Source organism: Pinus tabuliformis, chromosome 2_2 (genome assembly GCF_031772625.1).
Source record: "Pinus tabuliformis cultivar Carrire ecotype Pingquan chromosome 2_2, CPIR1, whole genome shotgun sequence".
Classification (NCBI taxonomy): domain Eukaryota; kingdom Viridiplantae; phylum Streptophyta; class Pinopsida; order Pinales; family Pinaceae; genus Pinus; species Pinus tabuliformis.
Window position 1 is genome coordinate 786403439 of NC_142300.1, and position 16692 is coordinate 786420130.

Genomic DNA, 16692 nt, shown 5'->3' on the forward strand with positions numbered 1-16692 from the left:
AGACAATATCTAGGGCCTACGGAAAAATTCAACATGGAATCATAGCTAATTTGAAGAGCACGTGGATTAGAGTGTGTGTAGGAAGCAATGTGAGCTAGTGAAGGTTGTGTAGACTTAGAGGGAGTCTAGCTGTTACACAGTAATTTGTCACCATTTGTCACCGTCCCTGTCACCCCTCTCCCGCACTTTGGAGGACTCATTACGGAACCTGTGAGAAGTGACATAACTTGAAAACATTTTCATTATATTCCTCTAAGTATGGACTTCATATGCCCTGAAGACATCTCCTGCAGAATATCCTTAAAAAGTTCCCTTTTTCCATTAGCATGGATCCACAGTGTACTACTCGCGCCAATAGGGGAAATCCTCCAAAGAGGACGCGCCAGTTGGCGCTTTGTCTCAGAGATATACTTGCGCCAACCGAGTTTGGGAAAGCTTTTTAACAAACGCACGCGCGAAGGTTCTTTCCTTTCGACTCATGAAGCTTTTTAAGGATAATGCCAATCCCATGGATGTCGTGATTAATCTTATCTCCCTTTCCTCTATCCATAATAGCTTTTTGAGGATAAACCCAATCCCATAGATGGTGTGATTGATCTTATCTCCTTCTCCTCCATCTATAAAAGCTTGTTTCGTTGCCTTTGACAAGTTAGTTCGAGCATAAGGAGAATTATACTTTCAGAAGTCCAAGAGATTGCTGCAAGAAGTAAGGAGATTCTTGTAATCAAAGAGAGAGAGGCTTGTTCCCCATCCCAACAAGATTTGCAAGGCATGTGTAGCTAATCACCCAGCCAAAGGAGGATTTGACGTCAGAACTATGGTTGTATTCTTCTTTGTTGTTTATCAATAATAGATGACTATAATTATGGTTCCACTCTTCTTGTTCATTGTAATGATGTTTGAGTTATATCTTTTCTGACCGGTATATAATTGCATCTATTGGATTTTATGCTTGTATTTGTCTCGTTCTTTGCATGTGCAGGTGTCCATTCACGAAGATCGTGAGGATCGTGACCGGCCGAAGCAAAGGAACGGGAGTGTCGACTCTTCTACAACACTAGCGTTGGAATCCAAGTAGGCTCTCATCATTTACCTTTAATTTGTAATTAGGAGCCTACGTGTTAGCATTGTTTGATTGTTGCTAGACCCATTCTAGGCTAGTAGGGATCACCTCTGTCCGCAGAGGGGATTTACCTCTCCAACAATTTGGCGACTCCACTGGGGAGTTAGCTTGTTGTTTGATTTGTAAACTTTAGACGGAGCCTGAAGTACGGCCAGATAGCCTTCGAAACGCTATTGCTTTGCATTAGCGAAGTAGATCAACACCACTTCAGTCAATCTCCGGTTTGGTTTACGAACTAAACAGCTTGGAGTTTGTCTTGCCTCTTTGGTTTTTCTTGTTTTGCTTGCTTGGTCAGCTTTCTGGGTTGATTCTTTGGTTGTCTCTTGCTTCTTGGTCTGTCTGGGTACTGCTGGCCTAGTCTTGGATTGCTTGTTTTTTATTTTAGCATAGCAAACTCAATTGGCGCTCTTTTTTGCATGACAGTCGCACCAGTTGGCGCCTCTTGTCAATGTACAGCCTGCGCCAATCCTCAATTGGTGCTACTTTTAGCCTGAAAGTCGCACCAGCCCAGGGAACCTTTTAGAGTTTGCTTGTTTTGAGCCTTCCAAGCTTGGTTTTTGTGTCTGGATACTTCCTCTCAATCACTTGAGTGTGTTAGAGTCTTGTTTGACTGGTTCTTGGCCTTTACCCTTTGGGTGTTTTCTTTTTTCTACTGATTTCACGTTTTAGCCCTAGGGCATCTAGTGGCTTTGTGCATCGAGCCTTCCTTAGGAGTTTTGGCCTTTTGTTGGTCTAGTCAACTTTTTGGTTACACTCTTGCACTTTTTCAGTGATTGTTAAAGCTTTTTATTGTGTTATTTGAGTGATTCTCTTCTTTTCGCTTGGATTCTGCTTGGCTTCGTGTTGGGCTTTGATCACACAGCTCATTGAGGTCTTTGTGATTTTTCTTGGTTTGAAAGATTGCCTTGGTGTTTCAGGGACTTGATTGTGTTTTCATTGAGTGAAATTTGTCTCTTTTACTCTTTGTTATTATCTCTCAAAATTTGTTTAGTGCACTTTTCCATTGAAAAGAAAACGAACAATCTCTTTTGCTTTGTATTAGTTAATGGAAATTAGAGCTTTTCATTGTTATTAGCGATTAGTGAATTTAAAGGAAAGTTTCGTTAATTGCCATTAGCTGCATTAGAGTTATTGTTGATTGTTTTATGGTCATTTTTGTTTGTGTGAAAGCTCTCAACCCTCTCGTAGTTAGCATTCATCGAACGAAATAATATATTTTGGCATATAGTTTGCATTTAGGAAATTGTGAGAGATTACATACGGTAGGACCTGGAAATTGAAACCTAATCAAAGATCAATCGTAAAATGAACTGAATAAACTTAAAAACAAATTGGAACTTAACGCATACATCTAGAGGTCTAGGCTAGAGACGTGTTCCGGCGTCGTTAAACCTAGTCACTATTGTTTCACATTAAGGTTGGGTGATTCCTCCTTTTGTGACTTAATAGTGGTCTAACACGGATTTGTGCTCCCACGTACCATTGAGTATATGGGAAGACCCCACTAGGTTATCATCCTTTAGCCACAGGAAGCCGTGTCTACCGCCTTACAAGCCGTAACGCACCGAACACAACATTCGGGAAGATTGACTGCCGTACAGAAAGTCCTTGGTTTTCATATGATTGCCAAGGTGTATATTTAGTTTTACGGATTTGTTTGGTAAACCCTTTGCCTAGTTTCTCCAGAGTAGTCACTTTTGATCCTTTTCGGACTCCCTAAAAGAAAAGGCTCACCTGAGTCATCTTTTTGTCCTTTTCTCGACTCTTAAAAAGTGAAAAGGTCAAGTTTGGTTCCTTTGTCTTAAAATTTATTCGGCCACGATTCACATTTACCCGATTAGATATTGTTTACGTTAGCTTGAGTAGGCTTCTTTTTCGATGGAAACCTTTCTAAGGTTCACCAACCCAGGGATCCCCTCTGACGGAAACCCTGGTCTTTTCGCTCCTTTTGGGAATGTTGGTGCTCCTTACATGGCAACGTTGTCCCTCCTAGGGTTAACTGTTGGGTTGCCTGTTTGGTTGTTCCCAACCTCTTTGGTCCCTGCCGTCTCAACTTCTGGTCAATCAGTCCCTCCACCTGAACGACATCATGTTGATTCTAAGGTGGACCTCTCCCCTTCTTCGCCTGTTTCTACGTCCTCATTTTCTACTTCGCCTGGTGAAAGTCTAGATTCGAGTAACCAGGTGGCTAAGAAGAAGAAGAAGAAGACGAAGAAGAAGAAGTCTCCTAAGGGAGAGGCTAAAAGTGCCGCTACTCCTCCGAGTCCACCTCAAGTCGGGCCACCTTCTGCTCCTCCGCAGAAGGTCAAGTTTCCTTGTAGATTGTGCAAGGATGACCACCTTCTTCGCAATTGTCCTGGCATTCCCAGGGTCTTAGAAGTATGGTCTCGTGATCCGGCCCGCCCCTCATCGTCCTCTGAAGTTCACAGCGATGCTACCCTATCAGCTGGAAATGGTAAGGGAAAAGGGAAGATTCGAATCCCCTGTAGACTTTGTGAAGACAATCATCCCCTTCACCTTTGTCTACTCATGGATAAAGCCTCTGTTGTCTTGGAAAGTCTTACAGCTCCCTCACCCCAACTTCCCGTTGGTTATCAACGTCTCTCTGCAGCCGCAGATCGTCCCCCTGCTAACCAAGAGATTGATTCACATTCTTCTCTTGTCCAGGCCCCTCTTCCTGAACCTAGCTGTGCCTAGCCTGTTCCAGACCAACCATTGGTCGGAAAGAGTGTCGACTCGAGTTCACCACCCGTCGACCACTCTGTTTCGGAAGAGCATCATTCCTATGTTCTTCTCGTCTCCTCAGATTCTCCTGAGTCCGGAAATGACTCTCCTATCCCAGTTGCTCCCGAGAGTCCTGCTTCGGTTCTTTTAGAGCAGGGGGGCAATCATACGATTCCCCCACCAAGTAGTTCAGTCGTTTCCTTCGACTAGAGTTGTTTGACTACCTCCCACCTCCCATCCCATGTGCTTTTCTGGGTCACGGTACACGCCTATAATAAAGCCATACCTGGCACTATTATGGATGAGGGTGCATTTGTCAGTCTTATGCCTGCCACTACTTAGCAAGCTTTGGGTTCCCCATAGCTTGTGCTAGTCGCGCCGAATCTGACGGCTTTTGACGGAGGAACTAGTCAACCATTAGGGATCCTTCCAAAGTTCCCTATTACTTTGGGAGGCAAAACCGTCTATATAGATGTATCGGTTACTCAAGGTGCTTTAGATTTCAGTCTTCTCCTTGGTCGTGACTATGTTTATGCCATGGGGGCCCTTGTCTCTTCACTTTTCCGTGTGGTTTGCTTTCCACACGATGGCAGAATTGTGACTATCGATCAATTATCGTTCGTTCGTCCCCGGGTGCCTCCTGTGCAGTTGTCATCCCCTCCTGGTTTTCATCCACCAGTTGCATTTGCCCCACCACAGATCAACTACGTGGCCACTTATCCCGTGCCTGGATCCAGTGATGCCGCCGTCGTGCATAGTGTCCTGGGGGCATTGGGCCCTGACTTCCAAGATGTTGGCCTTCCATCGGGAGTGGCACTCTTGGGAGCCTCAACTTCCTATTCATTGTGATGAGGTTTGGGCGGAGCATAGTTCGTTTTCCGGTGTCAAGCTCCTTAAAAAATGAAACTAGGTTTGGGCAGAGCATAGTTCGTTTTCCTATGTCAAGCTCCTTAAAAAATGAAACTAGGTCTGGCCGAGCATAGTTCCTGATCTTGTGTCAAGCTCATTAAAAAATGAAATAAGGGTTATGAGGATAGTTCTTTTCCTAGGTCAACCTCATTAAAAAATGAAACATCTCCTCCTTTCCAAATCGAGTCTTTGATTAAGATCTCGTAAAATACAAGTCGATTCTTTCATAGATCTTGAGAGTGAACCTTCATTCCATCCACTTTGTTGAATGCAATGAAGCTTGGGGGGCATGTACCTCATTTTATGTCATTATGCTGGGGGCATGCGAACTCGTAACAAGCATAGTTTTTCATTTCAAGCTTGTGTAAACATGAAACCGAATCCAAGCAGAGTTCTCCATGGTTCAAGATTGTGTAAAAATGAACCCATACCCGATTTACATCTTGTGATTGCCGCCTATCCGCTACATTTTGCTAGATGAGCCTTGGTTGTTTCATTCCATCGACACCATCTCTTTAGCTGATCATATGCTTTCACTTGGTTGTTTATCCTTTCCTGAGGAACCGTAGCGATGAGTGGTTTTATTAGCCAGCCTCTTGACCATTACATGTTTTGAGCGGTTCCACCATTGCTGGAACCAGTTGCTACCTGTTATACCACTCGTTCCTCTAGGACGAGTCTCCTTTAAGCTCTTTTCTAACTCGTAAAATATGAAAATATTGCCGAGTATTTTTCCCTTTTTGACTCGTTAAAGAGAATAAAAATGGAGGTCTGCTTTCAGCGCTTTTCCGACCATTTAAAGACGAAAAGATCGCCGAGTTATCCCTCTTGACTCATTAAACGTAAATAAGAGATGGTCGTCTTTAAACTCTTTTCCGACCGTGTAAATATGAAAAGATCGTCAGGCCCTTGTCGTTTCAGGCTCGTTAATGGTTACGAAACGACGTGATCTCGATCAATTTTCTACTTTTTCAGGTCGAAGTCACTAAACATGAAAAGTACTCCTCGATCGTAATGGTCGGGCAGTTCTTTCGAGCATTGTTTTATACTTTTTCGGGCTCGCGAGACACAACTTTACGAAAAAGGACACCCCTGGAGTTTTCTTTTCTGCTGTCTTTTCAAACTCTATAAACATGAAAAGACGCCGATTTCTTCCTTTGTCAGGCTCGTTAAAACTTAATGACATCGGATTCCTTCGAAATGACGCTTCACGAGCATATGCTATCCCCGTCAAGCTTGTTAATAAAATAACTGGGGTACTCGCCAGAAATGGTGGGGGAAAATGGAACCATAATTATTGTCATGTTGGCAGTATGTCGCTCTTGAACATGTCACTTTATTTGCATTCGTGTCTGGGTGGGGACATCTCATCTCATTTTTCACTTGCCTCCGAGGGTTTGGGTGATCCTGTTTGACCTCTCATCTTCTCATTGCCTCGTCACCATGACCTTTGATCCATTGCTGTCAAATACTGCCAAATCCATTGTCGTGCTGCCAATATGTTTAAGAGAAGTTGACCTCTGCAGAATAACAACCTCCCTCTGATAGCTCACATAATTCTGATTCACCACAACATTCTTCCTCTGTCTCGTGTCGATGATGTGGGAAACACTATGGCCCACCTTCGATCAAGGTCACTTCCTATCGACTTCAGCTCATTATCCAGGAAGCTGATCTAGAGACTCCCTTCCGGTGCCTTAGAGCCTGCATGCTTCAATGGCAGGTTCTTCGTGTTCGACGTGAGGTTTTCATCATTGGCCTCCGATCGAATGATTCTACGGGTGTTTGACGCCAGCTCACTGATTCGCACGCCATAGATTGTACTTATAGTACCTTGAGGGCCATTGTCATTATTGGTGGTAACTCTCGCGTCTGTTAACAGTTTTCATTATTGACTGGTAATCAGACGATGTTCATGCATGTTCGACTTCAAATCATGTATTGGCATGCTTGAACTTGTACTTTTGTTTGGGTCGAGATGGAGTGCAAGACCCTGGATTTTGTCTGTTGGAATCCAGGCTGCGATTTTGTGGATTATTGTGATTATTACATGACTCATTCACTGGATGGCTATGACCATGCCTGAGTCTATTCATCGATCCTCACTGGATGGCTGCGCCCATACCTTGGATCTAGATTATTATGTACTCTGTTATGGATGGCTGCGCCCATACCACATATATCATGTACTTGAGATATCAGTTGTACCTCTCTATGCAGATTCTCTGGCAGCAGCATTTTCAGTTGCATGTGTTCTTGTAAAGCATTTCACCCCTCTCTCTCAGGCCTCATGCTTTAGGGGGCATCTGTTACACAGTAATTTGTCACCATTTGTCACCGTCCCTGTCACCCCTCTCCCGCACTTTGGAGGACTCATTACGGGACCTGTGAGAACTGACATAACTTGAAAACACTTGCATTATATTCCTCTAAGTATGGACTTCATATGCCCTGAAGACATCTCCTGCAGAATATCCTTAAAAAGTTCCCTTTTTCCATTAGCGTGGATCCACAGTGTACTACTCGTGCCAATAGGGGAAATCCTCCAAAGAGGGCGTGCCAGTTGGCACTCTGTCTCAGAGATATACTTGTGCCAACCGAGTTTGGGAAATCTTTTTAACAAACGCACACGCGAAGGTTCTTTCCTTTCAACTCATGAAGCTTTTTAAGGATAATGCCAATCCCATGGATGTTGTGATTAATCTTATCTTCCTTTCCTCTATCCATAATAGCTTTTTAAGGATAAACCCAATCCCATAGATGGTGTGATTGATCTTATCTCCTTCTCCTCCATCTATAAAAGCTTGTTCTGTTTCCTTTGACAAGTTAGTTCGAGCATAAGGAGAATTATACTTTCAGAAGTCCAAGAGATTGCTGCAAGAAGTAAGGAGATTCTTGTAATCAAAGAGAGAGAGGCTTGTTCCCCATCCCAACAAGCTTTGCAAGGCATGTGTAGCTGATCACCCAGCCAAAGGAGGATTTGACGTCAGAACTATGGTTGTATTCTTCTTTGTTGTTTATCAATAATAAATGACTATCATTATGGTTCCACTCTTGTTGTTCATTGTAATGATATTTGAGTTATATCTTTTCTGACTGGTATATAATTGCATCTATTGGATTTTATGCTTGTATTTGTGTCGTTCTTTGCATGTGCAAGTGTCCATTCACGAAGATTGTGAGGATCGTGACCGGCCGAAGCAAAGGAACGGGAGTGTCGACTCTTCTACAACACTAGCGTTGGAATCCAAGTAGGCTCTCATCATTTACCTTTAATTTGTAATTAGGAACCTGCGTGTTAGCATTGTTTGATTATTGCTAGACCCGTTCTAAGCTAGTAGGCATCGCCTCTGTCCGCAGAGGGGATTTACCTCTCCAACACTAGCTTCATAGGGAGATTGTCAAGGATTATCAACTACCCTATGGAAGTTATAATCTTCAAGTTCTAACAGGATAAAGGAGTTTTCATCCCATGCAAATATAGTCATGGACCATGCGATAAAATTCATGTGGTGCAAGGAAAACTCATATTGCATGTGAGTACATTCATGCATCATGCAAGACAAAGTTAGGTCTAGTACAAAGAAGAGGTGGCACATGCAAGGATAGATTTGGCTCTGGAAGGAAATTCGTCTTATGCGAGGATGATCATGTGCATGTAAGGAAATTCATGGAGATGGAAACATGAAGGAAATTCCTTCATCACTAAGAGGCAGTGTTAGATGTTGGGTGCTCAAAAGGTTTTTTTGAGAGGGAAAACCCACCAAAAAGTAATTTTTTGGTGAGTTACCTAGATTTGGGGTTTTGGACCTAAAAGAAAATAATGATTTTTTCTAAAGGGTTGAGAGGTGAAAACCCTAATTTCTAATGGTTTCCTAAATGACCGAAGGGAAAGGATAAATAAAGGATTCTATTAAGAGTCTCATTGTGTCTCAACTAAGATGGACTTCACTTGAGGAGGTTTTTTCACTAGGAGGGTTGCAGACCATAGTAAAAGATAGATGAGTAAGGAGGAGAAGCGTGGTTCTAAGGAGGTCAGTTTCTATTCAGCATGGACGAGTTCAAGAGTCTGCTTGAATTTGTCCAAGGAGGTTGGGATATTTATGGTTAGGTAGTGATGGTTTGGAGATCTACTCTATCCAAGAAGGTCGTGATCTAAATCCAACAAGAAGATCTAACTAGGATCTTGTTAGAGGATTGGAATTAGACTCAAGTGTGCCTAGAAACAAGTCTAATGCCATGGGTCATGGAGATATGCCAAGAGTTGGGCAACCAAGGCTTGATCAATTTTATGAAAGGGTGGTCACAGCCAAGAAAGGGTTTTCCATAGGTGCAAAATTGAGGCCACTAGCTAAGAACCTTATCAAAGATGCAAAAAAAGGCTTGTTTGGATAAGCCAAGGGTAGAAGGAGGACAAGCAAGCCTATAGTTTTAGGGAAGAAGTGATATATTTGTGTGTAGACAGGGATAAAGTTAGATCTACATAGAAATAAAGTTAATGGTCAAGAAATTTGTGAAGGGTTGAGTACAATGGTTTTTGTAACAACAAGTATGTAACATTAAGGGCTTATATATGTGGTGTGAAGGTCGTTGGAAGGGTCAATCACCCTTGAAAGGTTAATTGAGATAGGATTATGGCCTAGAAGGAAGTTAAGTCTTGTCTAGACCTAAAGAGTAGTTGATTGAGGTTGTAGAGAGGCAACTATTGTAAGCTACAAAAAGAGTTGGTATAGTATTGAGACCCTTAGTGTTAGGTTTAAGGTAAGTCAAATGTGATCATGACTTGAATAAGGCTAGATAGAGGTGCAACAATAAGTGATTTATGGGTTGAAGGGTTTAGCCCATATCTAAGAAGTTGATAGAGAAGTTTTCCATGTGGGAAGTATGATGACAAAGAGAAAAAGGTTATATTCTATGTGTAATGAAGGTTGATATGCAACGGTCTAGAAGGGCTTGAACATTGTGATTAGCTAGTCAAGTTGAAGTTGATATATACAAAGTATTTGAAGGATTAACTACCCTGTGAACAGTGGATGAGATAGCGATTAGAAAGGACTCTAATCATTGTGTGTTAATGGAAAATATGAACTGAAAGGGTTATTGGTGAAAGGACATCTTCAACAAGTAATTTGTTTGTTTTGTTCTTTTTTTTTAGCAGATTGTAAATATGAACAAGCAGATAGCAAGCCCCAATTTCTTATATTATGTATACTATTTGTACTAGTGATCAGGGGCCATGATCCTTGGTATGGGAGCCCCATGATTCTTTTATTGATGGACTAATAAAATAATTGAGTTTTCGACAAGTGCTTGTAAGTTGAGGGATCCTAGTGTGTTTGTGTGTCATTAGCCTCAAACCAGATCTAGGGCCTAAGGAAAAAATCAACAAATATGACAATTAAAGTTTATGTAGTATTCAAACAACCAAGAAATGTGAAAACTTAGGTAGAAGGAATTTGATGTGGTCAACTAAGTCAATGGAATCCCAAAAGATGAAGGAAAAGAGGATAAACTCAAGCAACAAGAAGGAGATCAAGTTGGTTTTAAGATAAGCCTAAAAAAACAAATCAAGTTAAATCTCAAGGAAAGTGAGAATGGTCCTCATGATAATGTAGACCTGATTAATAATAGTGTTTAAGTTAAGTAATTAGTTATAAGAGACATATAAAGGATGTCAAATATTTGTAGATGTTTTAAACCACAATGGTCAAATAAGCATGAAGTTGTGAATTGCAAAGTAAGTGAAGCATGACTAACCTAATGATGAGGAGGAACATATGAGATTTTCAATTTATAAAAAGAAATGAATTGAAGAGTAAATAGTTCAAAGATGCAAAAGATAGAATTATTATCAAACATATGAGAATGTTATTTATTAATAATAAGAGGATGAAGGATGAGATGGAAATTCCTTCGATAGTGTGTAATATACTACAGAGAAGTCACAAACTGTGCTTCACTAATTCAAGGCTACAACTTCAAAAGTTGAAGAAGGGGATTGGAGGATAATTATTTCCAAGCACGAAAAGTTGTCAAAAATTCATAGGGTGAGAAAAATTTTGGCTTAATACTGTAGACTCAGGTATGACTATTCTTTATTCAAGCTTATGTGATCCATAATGAATTAAGCAAAGTCTTTCCGTAGAAATGTAATAAAAAAAAATTTGGGGTACGATTTTTGAACCAACAAATGTGGTTCATCATGAAAACCAAATAAACAAAGTAGACTCAAATATAACTATTCTCTTAAAAAAGTATGAATATTCTATGCACGTCCCATCAATCTTTGCTGCTGAGAGATACGATTAAACTGTGCGCAGTGCAATTGCCACCTTATTAGATATGATTTTGAGACCTAGAATCTACTCGAATGACTGGAAAAACAATTCGGACCAGAATCCAATGGCGTTAACGATTTACAAAAGAAAAGAAAAATGTAAAGCAACGGTGTTTGAAATGGCACGACTTTTTATAAGATTAATCAATCTCAAACACTTAGAAATGGATGTAATACTGAAAAATTCCTTACTCTTTTAGAAAAGAATCTGAAGAGCATTCTGATAATATTTATATTCGTTATGAACGTTTTTAATGGGGTCCGATTCGATTCGAAAAGATGTTTTCAGAAGAATTCTCTCAAATTCAAGTATGAGTATGGTGGGACAATTAAGAATTCAGGTTCTGCCGAGCATTGGAACTTGATCCGACGAAATCGGAGAAAGCAACGTGGGGCGGTGTCTTTTTTAATGTGTAATCACTGAGCTGCATGAATTCCGGACCGTTGCCGCATCTCTCATTAGGGTTTGTAAGCATAACATGAGTGGGACAGCCATGAGAATTTTCAAATAACGTCTTTGAATTGTTGTAATGATGCCATTGGGCTGGACAGCAAATATTATTAGTATAATCTTACTTTGTGTTTACAACTTTTTGAGGTATATGGAAATAATCGGAATGTTCATTATTGAGGCAAAGACAGTGTTTACCACCTTTTTGAGGTATATGGAAATAATTGGAATGCTCATTATTGAGGCAAAGACAGGTCCCATTCATCATCATAATAATAATTTTTCTTATGGGAAGCTAATTATATTTTTAAAAAACTAGTGTTTAAAATTTTAGATTCTAAGAGTTCTATTTAGATTTAAATAAAAAATGAGAGATTTTAACTGTAGTATTTATAGCTCATGGGATATAAAAAGGTGGGGATTTTAGTTATAGTATTTATAGCTCATGGGATGTAAAGCATATGGTGTTTATTTTATCATGGCCAAAAATTTACTGATATTAGAGATATATTTTCCTAATTTTTTTACAATTTAAAGGTTCCTGGATCATGATTACTAAAATTAAAAATTAAACATATTAATCATTTAAAAACTCATGTTATCTAACAAATAAAAAAATAAATATAAAATTTATTTATCAAATCTTTACACATAGATAATGGTTTCGAAAATGAATAGATATGAGTTTAAAATGAAAAAAAATAAAAAATAAAAATCATAATTTAGTAGGTTGAATGGAAAGACTTTTGGGATGTCATGCTCTCATTTTTAGAGATAATTTTGGTAATGCGGCTCTAAGCTTTAGTGATTTAGTGTTATTGATTAAGAGTGTGGTTTTTATGTAATGAGTGTGTTTTGGTAAATTATTGATTATCAATGAGATGTTTCAAAAATATTGTTCAATTCTTTTCCATGGTATATTTCGAATTATTATTTTCCATGGTATATTTCGAATTATTATTTTGATGGTATATTATTTAATTTGTTGTAATAATATTTTTTTATATAAAGTTAGAGTTTTTGTTTTTTTTGGTCAAGTTGTTTTATTTAGTAATATTTTTCAAATAATATTTTTTTTATAGAGTAAGAGTTTTTGATATTTTTTATTTTTGTAAGTTTTAAGATGATTGTGGGCTTAACTTTTGGCTATTTTATCCTTTAATATGGGTGGATTTTTGTTGTTTCAAATGAGTGACCTTCACATGATAAAATGACTTAACAATACACCCCATCACCATTTCTTCTAAGCCTCATGGGTAGTTTTTAATAGTATATTATTTAATTTTATTTAATAATAATATATTTTTATTAATATTTCTTTATAAATTTATAGTTTTTAGATATATTTTCCATTATATATTTTATAATGCACTATAGTCACATTCTTCACTATAATCAATCATATGAATATTTTAAGAAAGTAATGTTGAGATACTAACTATTTAACATTTGTTTGATGACATGTATGATGATAGTTAAGGTAGCTTTCTAGTATTTTGAAAGAAAATGGAATAATGGGGTGAGGGAAAAAAAAAAATGAGAATAATGATAAGAAATGTGATGGTATTTATTATATTATTTATAATAAAAAAAATATAAATTAATAATATAAATTTTCTTGATAAAAATATAAATTAAGGAAAACATATCTAATTTGATGATGGAAATGAGAGAAGTAAACCTCCCTAAAAAATGGAGATTATTTTAAAGTTAGTTTTAATTATACGATAGAAAATGTGATGGTATTTATTATATTATTTATAAAAAGAAAATATAAATTAATATAAATTAATAATATATTTTTTCTTAATAGAAATTAAGGAGAATATATATGATTTTATGATGGAAATGAGAGAAGTAAATATCTATAAGAAAGGAAGATTATTTTAGAGTTGGTTTTAATTATAGGGTTTTTTGTAATGACAACTAAAATTGTTATTCATTTTGAATTGTCAAAGTTAATGATTTATTTAAACTAAAAAAATAAAATTAGATTAATTATAAGAAAGGAAGATTATTTTAAAGTTGGTTTTAATTATAGGGTTTCTTGTAATGACAACTAAAATTGTTATTCATTTTGAATTGTCAAAGTTAATGATTTATTTAAAAAAAAAAAAAAAAAAAAAATTATAATGCATTGGCTTCATTATGTATAAGTGTTAATAATTTTGATATTTATAAATCAAAAATATTGACTTGATCCAACCAACATGGCGAGAAAAAATGAATAACTAAAACCAAATTATACAGTGATCATTTTATGATGCATAATATTAATATATTGGCCTATGGATTTGGATTAACTAAAAGTACCACTAAATCAATCATTAGATAAAAGCTCCTCAGAGAGAAATTAAATTGAATTTGGAAGACCATGGTATTTAAATATTGTCTCAAATTATTAAGAAGGATTATGAAAAGAAAATTATTTGTATTAAGAAGGATTATGAAAAGAAAATTATTTTTACAATGGAATGTATTGATTTTTCATAAATTGTAATGAATATTTTTTGTAAAGTATGAAATATTTGTATTATATATAGTTCAAATAACCTCGAAATTTGGTAAAAAACGATATTTGGAAACAATAGTGTCTTTTTATTTATTAGTTTTCATTCTAAAGAATATACTCCAAAATTTCCTAAAGGTATTGTTAGACTTACAAATCAATCAAAGTGAAAAATACAAACAATATATTAGAAAGTGGCAATAAATACAAAATTTGAAAATGCATGGGCGTTAGAACAAGAGTATTAGAGGATGTAAGGAAGGCAATGATGGATTAAAATGAAGGTAATAAGTACACAATGGTACAATAGAAGGGGGATTTGGAGGCTCAAAATAATATTGGTACAATGTATAAATTGTAAGTCATAGTGTTATGTACCTTGGAAGAAATTGTCAACACCCATAAGAAGATGAAAGGTTAAGCCAAAATATGACAATTAATAGTAATGTAAATATTCAAATAACCAAGAAATATGAAGGTTTATGTGGAAGGAATTTGAAATGGTCAACTAAGACAGTGGAATCCCAAAAGATGAAGGAAAAGAGGATAAACTTAAACGACAAGAAGGAGATCTAGTTAGTTTTAAGATAAACTTAAAGAAAACTAAATCAAGTTAAATATCAAGGAAAGTGAGAATGGTCCTCATAGTAAGGTAGACTTAATTGATATTAGTGTTTCCAAGAGGAGAAGGCACATAAATGTTGTGGGGAAAGGAGGAGAATTCTTATTACATGAAGCTTATTGAAAGTTAAATGATTTGTTACAAAGGAAGAGACATATAAAGGATGCCAAATATTTGTAGAAGTTTTGAAACATGGATGTCTTGTTTGAAGTTGTGGATTGCAAAGTTAGTGAAAAAATATGAAGCATGACTGACATAAAGATGAGGAGAAAAATATGGAATTTTCAAGTGTATAAAAGGAAGTGAGTTGAAGAGTAAATAATTCAAAGATTCAAAAGATAGATTTATTATTAGACATATGAGCATATGTGAACAAAAATATGGGATTTTGAACTGTATAAAATAACTAACTAAAGAATAAATATTTCAAATATGTAAAAGCTTAAGCTATTATTAAACATATGAATTTGTTAGTTATTAATTAATAATGAAATATTTTATATTTTAATTTATGTCCTTGTTCTTTATACCAATTTTCCAATTATAGTATGTTTAGTATAATGTCGAGCTAGACAAGTTGATTTAGACATATGTAGCTCCTCCAAGAAGGTAAGGTAAAGGTAAGGTATTTCATTGATAAGTAACATGTGTATGCAACAAATCTTCACTTTAAGGGATTTCAAAGTTAAGATCCTTAACTACTTTTACAACTTTGGATTCATAAAGTATTTACTTCCTTAAAACTTTATAGGTCATAAATTAGAATTAAATGATTGTAATTAAACATTTTAATAAAAAATGGAGATAATAAATGAGGGGTGTGTGTGTATATGTGTGTGAAATTTTGTATTTACATATAATCTAAAAATTGTCATACAAAAATTACATAAAAATATTATATGGAACTTAAAAAGAGGAATGACGAATATGCATTTTCTTAGGTTTTTGGACTATTGTAGGAAAGAAGGAGTCGACGTTGATAGTATCCCTTTTTCCCTGGCATGGCCTTGCCCTCTGTTATAGGCCATTTTGTCACATCTGGTCAATAGGCCTTCAACTGGATCAATCAACATCATTTGACCTCCTTTTCATTATCCTTGCACAAAGCCCTAAGCATGACACATTCTAATCACTAAGTTTCTACTTGAAAGCACCTTGTTTCAATCATTTTAAGGACCAACGCTCCCTGGCCTCTTATTGGACAATGTTGACTACCAGGTTGCCCTACTGTGCACCCGCATTGATCACTAGCAGGTTGCTCAGTATTGGGGGTGTGTTGATTCTAGAAATTCGGGAAAAAAAGAGAGAATATTGAAGCCTCTTCTTCCAGAAGCTTCCAGGATTTGTTGTAAAAATTCACCTCAGATAAAAGTCTCGAATTTTTTCCTATCCTACCTTGGAGTTTTCATCCCTTATCCCTTGAGCTCATCCTCCCATCAAGAGTGGATCTTAAGCCTAGATTGGTAAAAGGATAAGAATTCATGAACAACCTCCTTCACCTATATACTTATCGCCATCCATAAGCAAGGGGTTGGATTTTAGAGAGTGATTCTACCCTTAGGTTGCTAATGTGAGAGATATATTTCCATGCATTAGGGTCATTAGAGGTGCACTTTGTGACGAGGAAAGGATAAGTCAACTTAGAGGATCTCTTCTACAAGATCAACACCTATTTTTTGTTGTAACTCGCTCCATTTCTATTAATGCAAAGAGTTCTTTGTTTTCCTATATATGATGTTATGGTTTCATATATTTCAAGACCATGTTGATCTATTGAATAAAGTGATTAGATTATGTTACATAGATTTTGTGGATCATTGGCTTATGTTATCTGACTCTGCAGGTTCTAACAATAGCGATCAAAGCTAGAATTGGAGCATTCAAGCCAAGGAAGGAGCGATGCATACGACAGATTCCAAGTAGGCTTCATCTCGTTATCTATTTACTTTAAGGAAAACATTAGTCCCTTTGTATTTTGTTCTAAGTCAGTCCACCAGGCCTAGGGAAGATAATTTTG